Raw genomic sequence first — 17,575 nt, 5'->3', positions numbered from 1 at the left:
GTTTTTCGGCCATATGGTGAAGTGGAGCAAGCTACCAAGAATTGAGGGCAATTCATGTGCTCCACTCAATTAAAGGGATTAAGGATGCTGGGAGTGTAGGCCACACACACACACACACGCACACACACGCACACACCTACACACGCGCACACACACACACGCACACACACACACACACACACACACACACACACACACACACACGCACATACTTTCTCAGCTCTCCTGCATTTTAGAGCTAAATGGAAACAATAAAAGAACTGAAAAACAATCTTTATTGTTTTGGAAGACACTTGGAAGAGATATGAAAACATTCCTCCCATCATTGAATACACATTGGTCACCTGTAATAAAACATTCCATTGATTAGAGTAGCTAAAAAAAAGTTTACACAACCCTGCTCACCAGCCAGATTTTTGCCATTGGAAAGAATGAGACCAAAATTGCAAAGTTAGCATTGTTATAGTTTTCACTCCTCAAAGGTTTCCTGAAGTGTCAACAACATTATGAAGACTTCATGGAATTATTTTAAGATCTTTTTTTTCCATAACTCTTTTAGAAGGCAATTTTTGCCCACTTTTAGAGTTTTGCACATGTTGACATTTTCTTAGCCTGCTTTAAAGTGTGAAAAATGCTTAATGATTTGAAGTTTACAACTGTGCATTTTCTTACAACTTTGTGTCTTTTTAAACAAATGCTTTTTAATAGAAAATGTAATGTTGAAATTTACCACTGATGTTCCATAAACTCAACCCTTATTTCATTGGCCTATAAATCACTTTCCCACATGATTGAAAGATTTCAAGTGTGTTTTTGTAGAATGCAGCCAGAATTGGATAAGGATTCCGTTTCGCCATTAAAAATCATAGCAAGAAAAAGGGAAATGTACTATGTGTGAAATGTGCTTTTTATTCCCATTCTTCTTTTTTTTTAAAGGTATAAAACTTCTATATACAATCTTTCTGGATAAATATCTGATGTTTTGACTTGCATCTTATCGTCTGATTATCCGTGACAAAAATAGTGGTTTTTGCTTGTTTGTTTGTTTTTGTTTTTTGTTTTGCTCAAATTTTGCTGTTGCGGCTTATATACCAGTGTGGTTCAGCAGTTGATTCTGAAGACAGTCACACCCTGCGTTAAAGACAGTGTGTGCACTTTTTTGTCTCATTGATTATTTACCACATGCGAAATAAACGTGTGCCGGTAATGTGCATAGTCGAGCTATGCTGTCCGTCCTTTCTTTCGTTCTTTTCACTCTTTCTTCCTTTCCCCCCATCCCATTCCCTTGTCGCTGTGTGTGAAAGGCCTAGCCATGTATAACAGATATGGTCAATTGTGAGTGGATCAGAGCAGATCATTGAGGTGAATGGCTTTAGTGAAACCTCTCATTCAGCTCAGAATCAAAGCTTTCAAAGGAGCCCTGATATGGAAGAAATGAGGATATCCTTCCTAGCTGTTCCTTTCTTGTCCAAGGTGTGGGTCAATGTGTCTTTGCGGACATGTACAGGATGTTTGGCGTGGGCTGCTGACTTCGGTGCTGGTGAAATTATCAAACAAAGCTGAAGTAGGAAGTTAAATGAATGGAGTCATGCTGGGCACCATGACCACAGCACAATGTGGGATGTGTGTGCGTGTGCGCGAGTGTGTGCGTGTGTGTGTGTGCCAGGGTTTTTGACAATGTTTTCCAGGAAAACATGTTTTAGGGTGTTCTATTTTTCTGTTTTGTCTCGAACGGGGCTTTCTTTTTACACTTGTGTTCAAAACCTGATGTGCATGTGTTTTTTTGTATTTTTTTTTCCCCAAAATTAGACTGTTCAACTGGGGTCTTGCAAAAACTGGCTCAAAATGAAAATTGGTTTGTATAACAATAATTCTGCTTGTAGTGCTACTAGCATTCTCAGCTACAAAAATGCTAAAGGCAAGATTTGACCCACCTTGACCCACTTGTTTCTGTTTGCTTTTACCGGGTTCTTTTGGTTGTTGTTTTTTTTTTTGTATGTTTTTTTTTTTTTTTTTTGCATATTTAAAGAGAAGTCAACCGAAATCAATTTTTAAAAGAATATACAGCATATGTAAACACAAGTCAGCTGAACAATGCTTTTCTGGAATAGCTGTTAAACATGAAAGTTCATCATCCTCAGGGCGGAATGTTGGACATTTTCATCCTACTTAACAACTGTTACATACGACCAGTGTTGGAAGTAATGCATTACAAAAGTAAAGTATTTACTACAATGAATTACTTTTGGCTGTAACACGATAGTTTAATAAATTACACACAAAAAATAGTCCTATTTTACACAGGACAAATGAAAGCAATGCAATGCATTACAACGCATTTTTAACCTGAAAGTGATTTTTTTTTTTCCACAAATTCGCACCGCAAAATCAGAGGAGAAACGTCTGGGGCAAAATGTTTAGTTGCTGTTGTTAGTATCTAATACAGCAGAGATGAGCGTGGCAGCAGCATACGACAGTTTGAATACGGACAATATCTACACAAAATGGACAAACGCCCATTTACTTTCATTTTGTCAGAGGAGAATATAATATTTAGGCGCACTTTGTGGGCAACGCCTAAAGAGCGGTCCACTTTGCCATATAGTTTCAGTAATTTGACAAACCATTTAGAATGGTGCCATAGAATTGTGAAGTTAGCAAAAAGAAAACACACAGAGGATTGAGAGTGGGGATAAAACAAAGCAGGCAAAATTAGTGCTCTATCACTCAGGGATGCCACTTCCACCTCAAGGAGTTAGGAGACTCGTGGCGAAGTATGTCGTAAATGGAAGAGATGCTGCTGCTTTCCACAGTGGATTCGCCAGCATTTGGTAACTTTGTCAGCGAGATACCTGTAACAACTAGCAATAATGACAAGGTAGGCTAATGCTAATTTTCACTGTACAATTGCTATTTATAATCGTCTATAAATAGTTCTAGTCAACGTGTATCAAGATGAAGCATACAAAAACTAAAGTTAAACAATATGATAAATGCAATATTGATGATGTAGGATCGCTGTTAATGTTAGATTTTTTTAATTTTTTTTAATTTTTGAAAAACCGAAAAGTCTCTCCCTAACCTTGCCAACTGACCTTGAATTTGAATATTAACATTGAAATTGTGGATATCACTGATTTTGCCTAAAACATAAATAATGCATCACACTGCTGTGAAAAAAGTAATAAAGGGATTAAAATACAAAAAAGATTATGTCTTTAAAGATTTACAATACAATACAGATCATAATGTAAGTAATTACTTTGAAATAACTGTATAAATAATAAATAATGTTTTGAAGTAACTTACTCAACACTGCATATGACACAAATGCTGATGTAGCTTTAGGTATGTGCGAAATGTTGAACAGGAATGTCTGACTAAATACTTCTTTTCTTAGTTATAGTTCATTTTCTTTATTGACAAATAATTCACTGAATTGTAAAATTTGACTAATTTTCAAAAGGTTTGTGTAGCGTTACATGACTAAACCTGGAAAACACCAACATATTAAAGGCAGCGATGGATATTGCAGGGGCTTTCTTTTGCTGGTTATCATTTATTGCTACATTGACGAAGGCTGTGTTATTGAATTGTAAAATGATATATTATTTAGTTAAAAAAAAAAAAAAAGTATGTGTGTAACATCACATGACCAAGGTTGGAAACCATGCTCATTTGACAGATCAGAGGCAGCAATGGATATTGCCCTTACTCATTCAAACCAGGTTACTATGCTAATGCTGAAAATCTGCAGCATTCAGACAAAGAAAGGAACAGTTTTGTGGATGATTAGAGGCAATCCGTTGTATTGGTTTGATCCGGGCCAAAATGAAACTGTGTTGGATTTGTTTTATTAGAACCAGTCCTATCCCATTCTCAACTTCACTTTACGCAACAGGCAGGCTTTGCCTGTGTCAAATCAAAACCACAAATATTTCCTACTCCTGTGTCTAAGAATCATAGGAAAGGTTCTGTGTTTTTTTGAGTACAAGTCGAGTTTTTTTTTTCCTCATCTTCAACCCCCATATTAGAGGGGTCGATTTATAAACGCATAACTCAAAATCAGACCAATTTTCTCCACATATCTGAGTTTCAATAAATAATTTGGATGCAAAATAAGTAATATGTCATTTACAATGCTTAAAATGATTATATATACCTTTTTATTTGATATAGTATGCATCCGTTTTAAAGCACTCGCATAGAACGCCGCAAAAAGCACTTTCATCAAGCGCCGCCTTATTGCCTTTTTGTTTCAACAGCGACGCTGCGTGGATCATTTTTTCGGCGGACTTTGACACATTATGAAAAGGAAAAGACGGCTTGATTGTCTTGTCTCCTTCAGCCCTTGGATTTGCGCTTGAGCAAGCATGGATGTCGGCAGGGGGGGCAGCATAGGGCAACCTTCCACGTTCTGCTCTTACAACCGTCGTCACTTGCGTAAAGAAAGTGTGGGATAATATCCCAAGTAAGATAATCAGCAAATCATCGCCAAAGCCCTCCAATTCAAAATTGGGCAAGTCAGAGGATGACTGCCTGTGGAAGAGTAACAAGGATGTTTGAACAATTGACTAGGAGATAGGATGTCTGTGAGTTAAAGGCTATGTGAAGTCTTTATTATTTTAATTTTTTTCATCTGGGCCCCTGTCCAGTCCACTTTGGCACCACTCATTTGCTCTCACACACCTGGCTGAACACAATCCATTCAATCAGTCCAACCACCACCGGGTGCAATCAAGTACCTGCTGTTTTTGCTCTTGGTTTCAGAGATTAAAAAAAAAAAAAAAAGCTAGAAATATGTAATGCTAATAACGAGCGTACACTGTTACTCACAGTAACTAAAACAAAAGAGTGTGTGAGGATTATTGTGCATGATGCCTGGTTTGTAACTGTTTTGGAATATCTCATCAACCAGATGACAATATTGACTTAAAGTCCATCAGAGAAAGGTTAGTGGTCATTTTTTTTTCTTATCATTTGAATTTGACACATTCAAATCCATCCCGAACCAATCAACAGCCTAGTATTTACGTCAAATTTTAGAACGGGGCTACTTTTTGGGAAGAACAATACAATAGGTGCCAGGAGAAGCGAGTACCAGTACATTTCTCTATGATAACTGGTCTTTGGTCGAGTAGGGTAGGGTAGACAACGACGGCGGAAATGAGTTTGTCTGCAGAACGTCTACCGGGTCAAAATAGGGCCGTATTCGTGTAATTTGACCTGGTAATGAAACTGTCTATAACCACCAGTGCATGAACACAGTTATCCCTCTTATCTGATTTCCAATGTGATTTGAAGCACAATAACCCAATAATAATCCAACTTCAGTGTAAAATACATTTATTGTTGAGGATTTTGACTGCACTTTCATCATGGCATTTTTTTAAACAATCATGGCGGTTGACATCTATTTCATACTCAACAGGTACAGAAACCCCAATAGAAATAGGATTTGTATTTATTCCTTTGGTAATAAGCTGTGCCAAAGCCACGATGATGATGCTAATAAGAGCATCGGGCCCCTGACTGGGGTAAGATCCGACTGGATTAGCTGTTTCCTGCCCCGACACAATAGAGTCCACTAGGAAACCAGATCAAACCACACACACTCATATCCATGTGTAGACTCTGCATATATAACGTGTGCCTGCATGGATTTGCGTGCGCTTGCTGGGAGCAAAGAGGCAGGCTAAAGGGCCGAAAGGCAACAAAGATCAAGAAGAGAGGAGCAGCAGGAAGCTGACTAGTCACTCTATCCCAGCCATCTCTCCTTGTTGAACCAGAAGGTGGGATAAAGGGAGAAAGTTGAAGTTTAAAATCAAAGGCTAAACCAGGGATTAGCCTTGGGGAGAGGGGAGGTGGGGTGTATCTGAAGGGAGGCTCGGGTTAAAAGAGAGTCGTAGAAGCACACAGAGAGGATGACTTTTGTCGACCACCGGATTAGATGTCGGTCTGTGTCGGGAAACTGTGTTACTGTACATACGGTGAGTAGAAAAGGCACTTCGTTGACTGCTGAGTGTTGTGTCAAGGAGCTGAGATTCATCAAGGTCAATAATGGAAAATACTTCTATTCTCCTAATAATTGTCCACTTCTCTTTTGCCACCATTTCCAGCTGACCTTGGGCAACAGCAAGGTACACTGGAATGGTAGCCTATAACAGATCAGATATAGATGAGCAATCATTTCACACTCACAATAATACCCGTGGAGGCTTCTGAGTCTTTAGTTATTCGAACGTGAATATTTTAGGAATTTGGGAAGAAGACAAACCCCACACGGATTCATAACTTATACATCCTACCCAGTAGCTCACCTCATCATGTTGCCCGGTATTATTTATAGTTGTTTTTGTCCTCTGGGTACTGACACCAAAAGACGACTGTATGTGACATTCTATTGTCATCCACTGTATTTATAATCTATTGATCCGTGCATTTTCCGACAGCCTAAAAAATAGGCCCTATTTTTTCTTCTTCTTCCTATTGATCTTTAATGTCTGTCACCCAGAATTTTTTTTGAATTAACTATCACTCACTTACAGACAATAAAGACTGTCACAGACTACAAAAGGGAACACTGTTGTGATTCTGACAAAAGTGCACGAGACAAGAGTTTTAAAGGTTCAGCTTTGATGCTTTGATACAGCTCTGTTGGGGAGAGGACCGCCTAACTTTTGTCTGACCTAATCTGACTCATCTTCCAGTCATCATGTTTGCGTGTGTCTCTAGATGTTCCTTTAAGCTTTCTCCCACCCAGTCATCATGTTTGCGTGTGTCTCTAGATGTTACTTGAAGCTTTCTCCCAAGATGTGTCATAATAGTCGGATGTTAAATAACAGCTTGCAATCCTTTGGTATTATTGATCAAGTTTGTCTCAGAATATTTCCGACCTAATTTCGATGGACCTAATTTTGAGGGTTTTCCAATCCATGTTGAAATGCTGAGAGCACTCAGGGCCACACAACAGAAATCAGAGAACAGATTTTGTTCTTGAAGCGTAACTGGATTTCTAGACATATAGTAGACGTTTCCTTTCGCTTAGCCTTTTTTTTTTCTTTTTCTTTACTCTGTATGTATAATTCCATGAGAAGCTATTCATTTTGACGGTCCGTTGCTTACTTTGGAGGGGACTTTCTTTCACGTTTGGAGATTGAGTGAGCCAGGGGAAGCAAATTGTCCTGTCCCAAAAGGCCTTTATTGCGCTGAGTTGAGCTCGGAGTTGAGGGCAGGCAGAGACTCTGAGCAAGCTGAGGTGAAGGGACAGAAAGGTTAGCAAGGGGCTTGACGCTGAATGAGAAACGCAGTCTCATTTCTCAGGCTGAATACAAGGACGCCACCGCAACTCTGCATGACTACCAGGTATTGAAGCCGACCACGCCACATAATTGGATTGAACGCCGGCTACGGTATTTATGTCACTTCTTGTCTTGTCAATCCCATAACAGGCATGGCAACAGCGTGGGGATCTCCCATGGTGACGGAGCTTTGCCTTATTCAGGCAGAATGGAGAGAAAAGAGCCAAGCCTCATTTAATTCACGTTTAATTCTCACTCAAAACATTTTAAGGGCTGGTGTTATTTGCATAACAGGGAGAAGGGACTCTGCCTTTTCAGTGTCCCTGCGTGTGTGGATGTGTGTGTGGGAGAGAACAGGAACGGTGTTGTAACTGAAAGTGTATAGCAGGCTTATATATGCATATGCCGAGGAACACGCTTTCTCACAAGGATCAGCAAACAGAGAGATTTTCTTGCAATACGCTCATGCCTGCTGCTGTTTATTGGCGGATTCACATCTTTGTTGCGTTGGCATTTCGGCCAAGTGTTTCCCACTTGCTCGGCCCAAATCACACAAAATAATTTTGCTGAATGTAATTTAAATAAATGCAAGTGTCATTCTTTGGCTGTTTGTTTTTTTTTTTTTTGTCTTTCACAAACACTGCAAACATGAGCAGTGTTAGGGGTAACACATGACAGTAATAAATGGCATTTAAATGGTAGCAAAGTTATTTAACAAGTTACTCATTCTATTATTGTAAAATTATTACAGTTATTAACTCTTGTAATGTGTTACAAATGTGACACCAGAAGACAAAACTTCTGTGTGTTCTAAACATAGAGACGTAACTTTTGGCTCTTCAAGGGGAGCTGTTCATTCACAGACCAGGAAAAGCTGTTCAAAAGACTGGCCCTTATGCTTTTTTATTTTAAAACAACAATGTTTTACTCATACAATAAACACTGCATGAGTGATGCAATGCAATTCATACTGAAAAGACGTTGACTATTGACATTGAATATTGTAATGTATGGACATGTTTCAAAAATATAGCAAATACCTACCTTTTCACTTTAGAAAATAAAAAAAATGTAAATATACAGGACAGTTTGGACACATTGGTTCACACAAGTGTACATTGCATCTGAAATAGATTGACAAAAGCAATCCCATCTATCAAATAGCACTCTTAACCACTCATGTCTATCCCGATGAGAGCTCCTCCTCTCCACCCTTGCCCCCTTCTACATTCCGTCCCTCTGTGTGACCTTTAGCTTTTTTTACGCTTGCTTCAAAGCTAAAGACCCACTTACCACTGTAGCGCTAATTTGCTAAGATGATGCGCTCTCCAGAAGTGACGGAGGGAAGTGGTGAACCTCTCTTTAAAAGACTCGACTCTCATCGTTCACAGTGATAGACTCGATTTGATCGTGACCGTCACATTACTACTATGACGTCATTTATAATAATGTTGGCTGAAAACATCACCACATGCAGGAACGCACATTTATCTATAAAAGTCACACAACATAGTTCAATGAACCTCACTTACGATCACTTGTTTGAAAGGGCAGTCCAACACCTTACACAGTCATTTCTTATGGGACCAATCGCTCGTTGTTTCATGCAATAAAAATGCTTAACATACTACAGGAATAATATTTTGATGTTATGTTCTGGGATCTGTTTCATTAACAAATCTATTCTTTTAATTTAATGCTTTCAAATTTATGTTCTTTTGTATTATTACTAAAGTTTTTAATACCGAGTAAAAGTGCTCTTCTACAGCTGTGGCTGTTGTGAAAGCACTACTTAAATAAAGATGTATTGTAAAGCATTGTATTACATTGTACTGCATTGTATTGTATTAAATTTCCATTCATTACTTTGATCGCTTTTCCTCACAACGATCGAAGGGGTGCTATAGCCTATCTCAGCTGACTTCAGGATACACCCCGAACTGGTTGCCAGCCAATCGCAGGGCACTCAGAGACGAATAACCATTCACGGTCGCAAACTGGAGCGTTGAATATATGCTAAAGTGTTTTAATCCATTAAACTATCTTGCGCGTCCCCGTGACGTTGACTCGGGATAACCTGGAGTTTGTCATCTCGGACGTCATTTCACAAATGATTTATATAAATGGACATAGCGACCAATAAGTCGAAACCACCACGATGTGACCTTTTATCGAACGGAAGCCAGCCGCATGTAAAGTACAGCCATGTGGAATTACACTTATAATAATCCAAATGTAATTAACCATCAGTTCTGGGATCTGTTTCATTAACGAGTCTATTCTTTTAATTTAATGCTTTCAATCATGCATTGAAGCAAGTTGTGGCGGCGTCCGATGAGAGTAATTGCCCCTCCACCACTGAGTGAATAGCGAGTTGGTTCTGTCAAAGTTTTGAAATGCCTTTTGTGAAATCATGTACTTTGATAATGGAATAAAAAAAAAGGTCATTTTTGATTGCAATGTCATCGTTCCAATGAAGTTTATCTACTATTAATGACACATAAAATATAAATCTAAAAGAAGATGAAAGCTGAAGAAAAGATTATAGCGACCGTCGTTGCAAAGCCATTCTCACTGTCCATTAATGGTAGTAGCGTATTATATGAGTGACTTGTAAATCCCGCTATGTTGATGTGTTTATTACATTGAGAAAAAATAAATAAATAAAAACTGTGGGAATCTATCAAAATGTAATCAAAATTTTCGTTTCTTTATGCGACCAAATGCATTTGAGATATATTATCCATGACAAAACTTGCTTGTCACAGCTAGGCCACACCATCCAAATCATCTTTTAGTTGACATAAAAACTGGGATTTAAATTTCCCATTGCCATATTTTGACATAAAAAAAAAAAACTGTACAAAAAAACAGTAAAAACAAGCACACTTTGCCTGATGATGCCCCAGGATTGAACTGTAAACTTACTCGGAAAATTGTTTTGGAGCCAAGGAACCATTCTTTCCCAATTTCATCTGCTGAGAATTTTCCAGATAATCTGAGAAATGTCTTTACCTGCAATTGGAATTTACTTTTTAGTGGTAATTCAACACGTATAGGTACTGCTTACTACAGTATGGACATTAAGGGATTTCAACTTGGCAACATTCAAATTGCTGTAACTTTGTCCACTTTTGAGCTACAGTCATGTATCATATGTCGTTTTAAAGGGAAATAGAAGTTAGAATCAGATAATATAAATATCCAAATTTTCATTTTCTGAGACATGAGCCTGATTTTGTGAAAAGATATTGCATATGATTTCATTTGATACAGGCATGAGGATTTGTACTGGGAATTTTTCTTTAAAAGATAAACATACGAAATTATTTCTATATAAAACAAATTGTCTATTTTGATAGGAAGATGATAAACAGTGGCAATGTACACTGCAACTCCATATTATGAAAGGGACTATATTTTGAAAATATGTTTTGATTAATATAGAGTTAAAAAGAGAGGTGTAGAATTAGATCCTAGGAATATCTAAATGTTCATTTTCTGAGACATACAGTAAGCCTGGTTTTGTGAAAACACATCACATATGATTTCAGTTGATAGACAGGCACGAGGATTTGTTCTGGACATTTTCTTGTAAAAGATAAAAATGCAAAATGACGCCTATGTAAAACAAATTGTCTATTTTAATACAATGGTTTGATAAACGGTGATCATATACATCGCAACTTCAATTATGAAAGGGCCTATCATTTAAAAATATGTTTTAGTTACATGTAGTTAAAAAGAGAATTTAAATAAAGAGAAGCAACAACAACCAATGACAAGCATGATACCAGCACTTCACTATCATATACAACATAACCTTGACAATGGAAGGCATACAAGTATCAGTGTAGACATTTTGGACATGTTAAAACACGTAGTCGTAAGTTCTACACCACTCGTTATGATGAAAGGATCCACTTTTCAACAAAAGAAGTTAATCATAAAATGTGCAGCTGATTCGCTGAGCACTTGACCTGCTGGGAAATACGACACTTTAACCAAAACTTCTTTCAAAGGGAGAGAACGAGAAATTATTATGTTCAAAGCATTTTATTCGTTGGCGAAATCCCTCTTTTGTATTGAAGTAGAGCAGATGGTTCTCTGGGAGGGAAAATGGACATCAGCAGAACTAATTTCTCCTCCTGGGTCGAGAAACAGAACAGCCTGCTCTAGATTCTTAACAAACGTAACAGCTGTTAGTGAATTAAACACCAGTCAAGACTGATTTTAAAGCGCTTTGGCTGTAGAGGTCCTCCATGATGAACCCTCCCCTATAACTGCCTAACGCATGCAAAGAAGGTCACACTATGAGACTATGGGGATGTAATAGCTGTTTAATACTCATGCCAATGCATTAACACTTGATTGCTCTAAATGAGAAAATGGATCGAGTGCTGGGTAACTTGAAGGCCAAATATTTCAGGGGACACCTCAAGCGTTTGACAAATTGATGATGAGAAAATATGCTGTATTTTCCTCTGATTCATGTAAAAGTTGCCCAGATGAAAACATCATAAAAGGCAATTAATTTTAGTACCAAAAAATGGACATGTTCCCCTCACAATGTGAAATATGAGCAGTTTTGTAATTCACTTATTGCTTGAACTGTTTCTCTCACTTTTAACTGTTCTTATATGTTAGATTTTTGTTTTATATAGAAGCCTTTATACACAGCAATAGTAGTTTTACGGTGCTCTAGAAATACAGTATTTTGAATTCGTTTTTTTTTGCAACTTCAGAAAATATCAATGCAATAGCCTATCAAACCCCACACCTTAACTCCTTGGGGAAAAGTTGACCCAACTCTGGCTTTTAGCTGTTTTTGAGAGGTAGACCCTGCAGATGTCAAATTCCGCCCATGTGGTGCATTTACCACCATTAAAAATGGGAAATATTGTTAATTTCGGACATATTAAAACCCAATATTTTATCATGCATTGCCCCCAATTTTTGTATTAATCCTTTCAACAGCAACTTGCAAACAGGGTGAAGTAGGAATAATGTGTGTTTTTTGTTTGGGGGAGGGCGCTAGCAGACAATTTATAACTTTTGCAAGCTTTTCATTGACTTCATTGAGTGGCTTAATGCAAAGTCCTTGCTCTGCTCTGTGGGACTTGTACTTGAAAAAAGGCTTCGATCCAAGAGCTAAATGTTGCATAAAATTTTTAATTTTACTGCAGGGTAGCATTTTATTTCATGCAACGCGTGACACTAAATCTGCAGTAATGAATAGCTGTTAACATTTTTTTTTTCTCCAGGGGTTAATATTACAGCAGCCAAAACGTAGAAACAACAACAAAAACTTGGAAAGGCACTAGAACATGACAGTGTGGATGGATAAAAAAATCCCCCCTCCAAAAATCTATTGATTAATGCATCAACTAATATCGACAGTGTATTGTAATGTAGTACAGTCTAGTCTTATTCAGTAGCATGCTTTTTCATCTTCTCTCTCTCTCTCTCCCTCCACCAGAGCATCTGTTTCCAGGCGGTGTGGAACAGAGTGGATTAGTGGGGCCCTGGGTGTCGAAGAGCAGCGACAAGCATTAAAACCATATTAACTTTCCATTAAACATCACCTCACTGTGTAGTGGGTGAGAGAGACAAGCCTGTGAACAAAGCTGCTTAGAGAGCGAGAGAGAGACAGACAGAGAAGCAGTCCTCCTCAATGCACCTGTTCTCTCAATGTAATGCGCACTGAAAAAACCCCCTAGAACAATGCCTTTGTCAGACATTGTGATTGTGCTCATAGATTGGATATCGTTAAAAAGACTCATCATCATTTTACAGAACACAAATGCAGTTTGTCATCAAACCACAAATTTCACTCATGAACTATTGAGGAACTTGATAAAATAGTGGAACGTGATCTCCAGGTGCCAAGTTCTCATATTTGTGATCTCCCTAACCAACTTTATATCATCCACACATGAGGGTCATACAGTTCCCGACGAATGCTCTTTAAACAAATCAATTTGCTAAAGCACTCAAGCAAATTAATGTCTTCTTCTGCCATGGAAGTCTGACTGTCCACGTGTCTCTCAAAGGAAGGGAAGTAGCCGCTTTGATTGCCAGTGAAACAAGTCAGTTGTTCACACCCACAACTGCACCAAACACCCTTTTAAGTCCACTCCTGCACATATTTACAGTATGCCTTGGGCCAGACATGCACAAGGCACGAAAATAGAGCCCCAAAAGTTTAGATTCCTTAATTGGTCTTTAAAAGCACGTTTTAGCACTTTGGCGAGCGTGCTGAATGACGTCACACAGGAAGCACTTCCCATGCCCGCAAGCTAAACATATGTTAACTTACATGCTCAAAACAATCCAAAAATAAGTACTATTGCTCCCTTGGACTTGTAAATGATGTCTAAAATCCTGGAAATGTAAAATAAATACGTACAAATAAAAACGACCTAAAAAGGTCTTTCTCTGCTCACCAGCAGTATCTCAAGGCAAAGAAAACAACAGAATACATATTATCAGCTGCTACAATTAATATGATTGAATTAAAAGGGTTATGAGCGTTTTCTTTTATCATTCTTTACAGAAAGTATTTTGAATTCTATGATTATTTTGCACTAATGTAATTGTGTGAAGGCGAAAGTTATTCCTCTTTTTATTCCGCCCGTTTTTTGGCGCGTTTCAACTCATTCCCAGTTCATCCAATTCACACTGTGCCAATTTCATATTATTCCAATTAATCGTGTGATGACTGCTTCCATTTTTCTCATTCCAAATATTTACAAATGTGTCCACAATTCCCTGTTTTCCAAACCAAAAGTCCCATTGACTTAACATTGGGTGAGTTTACATTTCATATTTACAGCTTTCACATTTCATATTTTCAATATTTAGCTCATTCATCTCACCTTAGGGATCATTCCAATCATTCCAGTAATTCATAAATTCCAATATTTTCCCATAATTCCATATTTTAAACCCTTTAATATTTCACATTTCAGTTTCAGTGGGAGGATTCCCCATTCATTCCCAATGCGAGATTTAACATTTCACATTTTGAGCTTTCCCATTTCACACTCATACTATTCAACTCTTTCATTTCACCTCATGGATCATTCCGATCATTCCAATAATTCATACAATTTAATGTTTCCCATAATTCCATATTTTCACTTCAATATTCCAATAGTCATATCCAATGGGAGATTCAACACTTCACATTTTGAGCTTTTCCATGACACATTCACAACATTTAACTCATTCATTTCGCCTTAAGGACTATTTCTATCGTTCCAATATTTCATAAATATTAATATTTTCCCGAAATTCCATATTTTTTACCTATAATAATTCATAATTCACTCCCAACGGCATATGTAACATTTCACATTTGACGCTTCCCCATTTCCCATATACATCGTTCAATTAATTCCTTTCACATATTCATCATTACTAATAATCACACGTTCCAATAATTCATAGCTATTTTAATTTATTACCCCTAATTCCTCATTCATTCCCACTGTTCTCACCAAAATTTTGGAACCTTCTTTCTTTGCTATTACTCATCCGCTCCAACTTTAATTGGTTCCCCCAATTCCCGGCATTCCTTGGGTGTATCTATTTTCCTCTTCCCACAATTCAAAACTTTCCCACGATTTCACTTTTTTCAGTTTTTCCCTTGTATCGTCTACATTATTTGGTCTATTCAAAGCGTTCCAACTTTGTAATATTCAGAATACTTCACAGATTCAAGCCATTCAAACATTTCACATCATTCCACCATTCAACGCCTCTCCTTTCAGCGTTTTCGTCTTCACACACAATTTCTTCAGCAATTGCACATTTTCTAGTTCTAACATATGTATGTTTGTTCATTTGTGACGCATTTTTACAATTTATTAATATTATTTAAATGTTTTGGGAACATTTTGGGGGGCTTGGAATGGATTGGGTTATTTACATGTAAAAAGTGGCTCTACTTACGAAAAATTCACGTTACGAAATTACTTTCGTTACAAATTAATTTTGAGCCAGAGGTACCACTGTACACGGCAAAATAATACTAAAAGTAAAGCAAGAGATACAACATTTTTTAAAATATTTCATTATTCATTTTGGAAAAAAATAATTTAGACACATTCTAAGCAGATTTATTTAATAAACCATTTCTCGTCACTTTTATTCATCAACAATTATCCCACCGCAAATTTGACTTTATTTACATCATGTGACAGGTATTTTTGTATACAAGTGGTTCCTGGACTCACAGACCAAACTTACTTGTGGATAGAACATGGCCAGTACATGAAGCACCTTTCAATAAAGATATTCCGACATGCATTTATAGGACCAAATATTTGGGTTAGAAAAAGTAACTCAAGCGACTTTTAGAGGTATTTAAAAATGGAAATATGTGCATATTTGAAAGGGATATTGACTGCATGTAAACATGGTCTCTGTTTTAATGATTTAGTTCCATGATGTCCACGCCCATGCTCTGTGAAATGTTCATTGGCCACCCCCATGAATTTTCATCAGTGTCAGAGTGTGAGAACGTCTCCAGCCTGAATTTATGCGTGCAACAAAAGTGAAAGTGCACCAAAGCAATTAGACTGTGTTGCTGACAAATATGAGAAGTAGCATGCCTGTGTGCCCCCATCATTGGGGAACTCGTGACACATAGCATGCTCATTAGTTGCAGATTGGTCATGGGAGCTAAGAGCATCACATCGCTTTTCTACAATCTTTGCCGTTCTAAGTGCAGCCATTCTTCTTTTCAAAAGCCATTCTGTTCTAATCTCATTGCAGTCTCATCATGTTTGACGGCCTTTTGGTGATAGCCTTTAAGCACCTGGTGGGTTGTTTAGAGGGGAAGCTTGTAAAATGGTTAAAATGAGCAAATTTTTTTGGTGGCATCATAAAAAAAGAATCAATAAAATTGAAACCCATGTTGGGGCTTTTTTGTACCAACTGTCATATTAACGGTTATATTTACATTAATATGTATGGCATCCACCAAACATGCCCATCTGGTGCACTACCCGTCTGCCTGCACCTTGATCAAATTCACAAAAAAACAGACATAGATAGATATATAGACAGACAGACAGACAGACAGACAGACAGACAGATAGATAGATAGATAGATAGATAGATAGATAGATAGATAGATAGATAGATAGATAGATAGATAGATAGATAGATAGATAGATAGATAGATAGATAGATAGATAGATAGATAGATAGATAGATAGATAGATAGATAGATAGTGGATAATTGTGGCCTTTGTATTATTAGAGGCACATTTGTTGTTGAATTAAAAAATATATACATATATTAGTTCTGGGAGCTGCAAAGTATATTTACGTACTGTATATCTTGTACACATTCAGGTGTTTCCTAATATCCATCCATTTATTATCTATAGCCACTTTTCCTCACCAGGGTCGTAGGCTTGCTAGTGCCTATCACAGCTGACTTTGGGATCTAGTTGGGCGACACGCTTGACTGGTTGCCAGCCAATTACAGGGCACACAGAGACGAACAACCATCACGCACATCCACACACACACACAATCACACCTTAGTGTGTCCAATTCAGTATGGGAGGAAGCCGGAGTGCCCAATGAGAACCCACAAGGGCTCAGGGAGAACATGCAAACTCTACACAGGAAGGCTGAAGACAGATGGCTTCAAACTCGGATCCCTTAACTGTGAAGCAGACATGCTAACCAGTGCACCACCAAGCTGCTGCATCCTAATATCGAAATTATAATGTATTCATGTATTCAATACAAATACAGAATCTTAGACTAAACAGATTATAAAGAAAAGAAGACGTAGGCCAATTTTACAGTTCAGTGATTAAAGCTATTAATGAGGATGGTCCTAATACTGCCTCTGTATTGCTGGCACAAGGGTAAACACCGGCCAGCAGCCGTGTCTACTTCTTCTTCCGATTTTCGTAAACAACAATGTTTCATTTATTAGTTACAAAGTTTTACAGTCTAAAATGTTGAAGCGGCAAAAATGTGTGTTTTGTCAACACGCGGCTGGACAAGCGGCAGGCCTTTGTGATCGCAATCATTTCATGGAGGACGATATGGTGAACCTGAGCCAATACTGTACAAGAACGGATTTGCTGTAAAATTACGAATGAAAGCTGGCGCAATTCTCACAACTATGGGGCCATAGCTGTAAGTACACATTAGTTTCATTGTATAAAAATGCATCATGTGCATCGGATTCATTTATACAGCACATTCATGCTTTGATAGGGCATTTTTCATCTTCTCGATGT

The sequence above is a fragment of the Hippichthys cyanospilos genome, chromosome 6 (genome assembly GCF_059441005.1).
Source record: "Hippichthys cyanospilos isolate Australia breed blue-spotted pipefish chromosome 6, RoL_Hcya_1.0, whole genome shotgun sequence".
Lineage (NCBI taxonomy): Eukaryota > Metazoa > Chordata > Actinopteri > Syngnathiformes > Syngnathidae > Hippichthys > Hippichthys cyanospilos.
The sequence above is the reverse complement of the archived record's forward strand: the minus strand, read 5'-3'. Positions refer to the sequence as shown.